Consider the following 6,842-nt stretch of genomic DNA (forward strand, 5'->3'; position numbering starts at 1 on the left):
AAATTTCTAGAATTATTTAGATAGGTAAAAGAATGAGAAAGCCGTTTATTTTAGCTCGCTAGCACACCTGGTTCTCGAGATATAGGGTCTCAAAGGTACAAAAAAGAGCCACTTTTGAATCTGTAAAATTTTTAAAATGCTTATATCTCAAAAACTATTTATAGTAAAAAAATTATAATATATCATTTTGTAGGTAAAGAAATTCTCTAATGGGCTAACAAAGAATAATAAATATTGGCGCCATTATAGGCTTTTAACAACCGGTTTACCTAAATTGCTTTACCTGTATTTTTAAGCAAAATAGTGAGTTTGTTTTTGAATTTTTTTATTGCTTTTTATTTAGACACCTTTGCTAAATATATATACAATATTAAAACCTTGGCGACGCTATCAACTCCAAAAATTGATAAAAATAATAAATGGCGCTTTATGAAATTACGGATTATGGTTAAAATTTTGCTGCTAACTTATCAATAACCAGCTATTTTCACTTTTTATACTAAAAATGTTGATTTTCTATTAAATATACTAATTAACTGAGGAGTAGAGTAGGCAATGCCCATTAGACACTTAATAATGTAACAAATTTCCAATAATAAATATTTTTCATATATTTTTTTTAATTTTTAAGGTATCTATACAATTTCATCGAATTTTTCATCATTTGATAAAGATAATGGTATAATTTTAGTCGTTAAAACTTTTTTTTACTCTAGATATTTTTTTCTTCGAATATTTCTTTTCACATAAGCGTTTTCTTTTAATGAGAAATTCCCCATTTGATTGTAGGGATATATTAATGTTATCAATAGCCTCTTGATTAATTGTATGAAGGGGAGAATCAATATCTACATTGTCATAATGTTTGCTAATTTTTGTCACCATGAAGAGCATATTAACATATCTAAATTAATGGTAAATTTTTTTCGGTCATCCAGGGTAGAATCTTTCGATAATAAGCATGTCTCTGTAGATTAAATGGGTTGCAACATTTTAATATTTGGTACGTCCATCTGTGATATATAATAAAATTATAATTAATCTACACCTAGAGTACATGTTTTTGCACTCTCCAAATCCAGATTGTTATTGTAGACAGACAATAAAATTAATCTGAACGGACAGGTTAAAATTATTTTGCAGAAAGAGAGATCGTTTTAAACAATTTATTTTGTAAAATATAATCGAATATATGCCTAATAAAATATTCGTTTTTACTGCAGCTGTTATATATTATCGAGCTATCATTCGCTCGCTATAGTAGCAAAGTAGAGATCTAAAAAATGTAAAACATTTTAAGGTAGTTGGGGGGGGGGGAGGGCAGAACTGGAAAATTTTATCACAATTCTTATAAACATATCAATATTTTCATATGCCTTAAGAATAATATTTTTCAACCATTAGCTCCATCTACTTTTTTCTTCAATTTTTGGTAAAAATGTATATTTCAGAAAAGTCGATAGCGTCGCCAAGGTTTTGACATTGTATATACATTTATAAAAGGTGCCTAAATCAAAACAAAAAAAATTCGAAAACAAACTCACTATTTTGCTTAAAAATACAGGTAAAGCAATTTAGGTAAACCGGATGTTAAAAGCCTATAATGGCGCCAACATTTATTATTCTTTGTTAGCCCATTAGATAATTTCTTTACCTACAAAAGATATATTATAATTTTTTTTACTATAAATAGTTTTTGAGATATAAGCATTTTAAAAATTTTACAGATTCCAAAGTGGCTATTTTTTGTACCTTTGAGCCCCTATATCTCGAGAACCAGGTGTGCTAGCGAGCTAAAATAAATGGCTTTATCATTCTTTTACCTATCTAAATAATTCCAGAAAAAGGGGTCGGCCGAAAAAGTGCCTTTTTTGATCGATTTGACATGGAATGAATGGCCCATAGGTATTTTGTGGAAAAAATATTAATTTGAAATTTTTATATAAAAATAGTAATAAAGCTTATTTTATAAAAAGAATGAATAATTATCATATTTAATGATGAGGTAATTATATAATGAACCATTTTAGTACTAATTTTAGTCTATTCATAACAAAATAGGTTGAAATATTATTCAATAAAGAGTATTTTGAAATTTATTATAAGTATATTTTTTTAAAAATATGGGATCTTTATTTATTAATTTAAAATAACATAAAAACCAGATGAAAAAAAATGAATTTAATAAATAGAAGGGTCATTGAGATCCGAGGGAACTATAAATTTTTATGTTTTAATCAATTTTTCAAATAATTTATAATGTCTTTGCTTTGTCGGAGCATTTAACATTATGCCAAAACTAAATAACTTTACAAATGGTGCTGATATACTCGGCCAGAGGGATAGGTGGAATCAGGCTAATATTTTTTAGTGATCAAAAAAATATAGAGAATGTCAGCTCATACCTGCTACTGCAAGTAATAACAGAATTTAATAATCTCATAGTCAACATAGGTTACCATATGATTTAATCCCTCTAGTCTCTGGTGTTAATAGCACTTCAAAAATCATATCGGGGCATTCGGTTTATCTCTATAGGTATTTTATTCAGAATCTGAAATAATTTGCAAATGAATAAAATATTTCTTATCTGATATTTTACCACCCAATCAATAATGATTTGGGATTAAAAGTGAATACGAAACCGCAGGTCATGCAGTTAGAATCACTGAAGAATCTACCTTTAGATAATTTATATATCAAGCTTGATATAGCAAATCCTTTCAACTCATTAAACCGCAACTAATCCAGAATTTTTAAAAAATATCCATTATTCTATAATTACATACAATCTAGCTATGGAACACTTAATACGTTACCGAAAACGAACAATTATCTCAGGGCAAAGACCATTGGCGTACGCAGAGGGGGGGGCACAGCAGGGTTATCCTTTAGGTTCACCCGTTTAACAATAAGTAGTAATTAAGGATATTAGATTAATTGTTCCCTTAAAAAGCAATTAATCATTGTATGCTTCTCATAGGTGCTTGTTGAATCGCTTTCACCTTATCCTCAGATGGATATATTCCATTTTTGTCTAATAAAGCTAGACTAAGAACTTGACAGATTCATTCTTATATTTAATTTTTTCTGATTTTACTTTTACTCTAGCCTCCTCTAAAATCTAAAAAACTCAATTAACTTTTTCTTGATAATCTTTATCTTGACGCTTGTAAATATCACGATCAAATACACTCCTCCCATACTTATATCTTTTAATAACTTATCCATTAACCTTTGAAAAATTAACGGATCAAATGGCAACCTTTTATATTTAAAAAACCCATGATTGGGATATCACTAACTATTTATGTGAATCATTGTCAACGCTTAATTGCAAATATGCATCACGTAAATCCACACTCGTAAAGTTTCATTCCTGAATTTTGGTTATAATGTCATCAAAAGTTGACTTAATATAAGGGTATTTTGACAAAAATAGGTTTAATGTGATCAAAAATTTCTACAAATTCTGATTTCGTCAATACCATTACAGCTCCTGTTGAATTTTGATCGTACTAGGATCCATTTTTTTCAAAGATGACAAAAGGCTTTTTAATAGTATTATTTAAAACATTGTTTATATGATTAAAGAATTCATGACTATATTATCATTATCATAAATTTCTGTAAGGAAGAGGGGGCACTATCAGGCTGGGTTTCCCTATAATTTTTATTGGAGGTCTTTTCTTTAGGTATACTTATTTTTTTATAAAAATGTATTTTTTCTAAAAATTTTAAATTATAGTCGTTATCTTTAAAAGTTAATAACTTTTACTGATTTTTCTATTAAATCTTCTTTATAATGATATATTTTATATATTTTTGGGTGAGAGGAGGGTTGAGAGAATATAGAAGGATTTTATTAGCTTAAAATAATATTTAAGAGAAGAGACAAATTTTTGAAGGGAGAAAAGATTTTAAAACATTTCCCATTGTATGCTATACTTGAATCTCCATGGAATCTCCCACACCAAGTGCATATATTTAAATAATTCGGCCTACCTCAATTTCTCCTATCATTATTCTGATTCTCCTTATAAATTTTTTTAACCTGCTACGCTATCTTATGTATTTTTACCTCGCTCTCTGTCCTTTCCATGGATAAAGCAATTTTGAGTATTTTAACTTGATTACCACTCTCCTCCACTGCATCTTGCTATATAGAATGAACTTCTATCTAATATTTTCATCTTCATTCTACATAAAAATTGATAATCAATTCTTTCATCTAATGCTTCTAAAAAATACATAGCTTACGTGCATTTTTAAATTAATTGAAAATCCAATGATAGGTTCTCCTTCATATCTTATTATTCTTAAAAAATTTAATTTATATATTATGGTTTCACTAGATTCAAAACGCTTTTTAAACTATTTATTAATTCTTTATAAGTTATTTCTCACCAATTCTTTGGGTATATATGATTTAATATTATTTTCTCTTTATCCATTCCAAAATAAGCTTGATATAATTTTATCTTTATTAACCAACTTTCGACCATTTACCCAGTAGTGTTAATTTTAAAAATGGAAGAGGGGGGGGGGGCTATGATTTTTGGTTAATGATGCTTACTGCCAATGGCAATATCAAAATTTATTAAAATATAATAAGACCCTTATTATTTAACATATAACGGAATCACGTGGTCGAGGCCTCCTATATATATCACCCCCCCCCCCCAGGACGTAACCACCAAGTTAGATTATGAAATAAAATATGATCATTGCTGGGATATGAACCCATAACAATAGGATTGGTAAGCAACGCTCTTGCCGACTAAACTACAAATGCTTTCCAAAAATCACGATTTTTCAATTATATTTTATAAATATATTTGGTAGTGCCTAACCAAATGAAAAATAAACAAAATACAAATTAGATATGTAATACCTCAAGGTATTAAGCATCATTAACCATGATTATTTGGGAGGGCCTCCTTTGATCGTATTATTTTGATCGTAAAATGGTCCATTTTGGTCAAAATGGACGATTTTTTTAATTTATAGGTTAGGTTTAGGGTGAGGGTAAGGGTTAGGGTTAGGGTTATAAATGATTTTAATTTACCGCGATTAAATAGACCAATCAAAAAAAATGGACAAAATTTACGATCAAATGACTTTACGATCAAAGTTAGGCATATATATTTAAAAAATATGCAATTATAAAATCAATTTTTTTTATTATGAATATTAATAAATTATTTTATATTATATTTTAAAAATAATGTTATAAATTTAATACTACTGATAATACAAATTAAAAAATGTATAAATATGAGTTAAAAAGATGTCCATAAATCCTTTATTTCTTATTTTCTTTGGTAATTAAAAAATGTATAAATATGAATTAAAAAGATATCCATAAATCTTTCATTTCTTATTTTCTTTGGTATATATTAGACCGATGGGTCCCCCAGTCTGAGTGGAGTCCGTGATCGGAGGTCCGGGATGGTCAATGACGGGATCTAGGGGGCCGGGTTTTATAGATTTAGTCATGGTATCACTCTGACAACGTAGTGGCCATAATATTTTCAAAGTTTATTCAACAAATTAAAGTCGATGTTACAAAAAATATAAATTATACAATCAAAAGAAAATAATTAAATCAAGAAAAAGGTATTTTTCCAACCTTTATAATTTTTAAAACAAAGAGAAAAAAAGGTTGTTATTTAATCGCGATACAATCATTCATGAAACTGGTTAGAACCAGTTTCAAATGCAATAAAAAAATAAGGTATAATATCAATTTCATAACAAAAAATAAGGAAGATGGGAAAACAAAAGAAGCAAGAGGAGAAAAAAAAACGTAAAAAAAGAAATAAGTTATACGGGACAAGTGGGGAGATAACAGTTTATTGAAAATAAAGGTATCCACACAAGGAATTTATAACAAAATTTTAGGCCATTTCCAGACATAACCTTTTCCCAAAGCGGTTTATAAGGAATATTTCCAGCAATTTATTTTTAATTTTCAAAAATAGGATAATTTATCGAATTAATTTGTTTATTAACACAATATCTTCTTAAAAAAGCTATCACATACGCTATTTAAACGTTGATAATAATAAATTACTGGAAATATGCCTCAAGAACCGCCTTGAAAGAAACTTTCTACCTAGAAATGGCCGTAAGAGTATCTTCATCGAAATATTGTCGAAGCCCATCATATTCATTTAATTTGAATATTTGGCTGATTCTTTTTATTTGCTTTTCGCCAAATCGCTCATCTAAATTCTTATTTTTTTGAAATGAAGTATATATCGGAATATTAACTCTAGCCTTAATAATCATTGTGATATATTGGAACACCATTTTTATTATATAGCACAATGATGCATGGCAATCTATAAAAAAATATAACTGATTTATAATAATAATAAAAGCCCAATACAACCAAGATATCGCTAATAGATATCCAAACCTTTGTTCCATCTATAAGTAAAATCTTCTAGATTAAATTTTACTTTATAAATTTATTATATTTTTCCAATTTTAAGTTTATCATAATTTTTAACATGTAATACAATAATTCTTGAGAATATTTTTGGGCATTTCTAACATTTTTTTTTGAATTTATATAGGAAATAAATGCATAAAAAGTTTATATTTTTTTCAAAGTTCTTTTTCAAGATTTATTTATAGTGAAGCCGTTTATATATAAATATTTTATCATTAATTTATATTTTAATTTATGTATTAGAAATTATCAATATTTTATAGGCGTTATTTTTATAAATTTCTGAATCTTAAAATATTATTACCTCCGGAATAATTAAAAAATAATTTGTTATCCCACCCCCCTCCTTTCCCCACATCTACCTATAGCCATTACTTGAGTA

The sequence above is a fragment of the Gordionus sp. m RMFG-2023 genome, chromosome 3 (genome assembly GCF_954871325.1).
Source record: "Gordionus sp. m RMFG-2023 chromosome 3, tfGorSpeb1-WG-v2, whole genome shotgun sequence".
Lineage (NCBI taxonomy): Eukaryota > Metazoa > Nematomorpha > Gordioida > Chordodea > Parachordodidae > Gordionus > Gordionus sp. m RMFG-2023.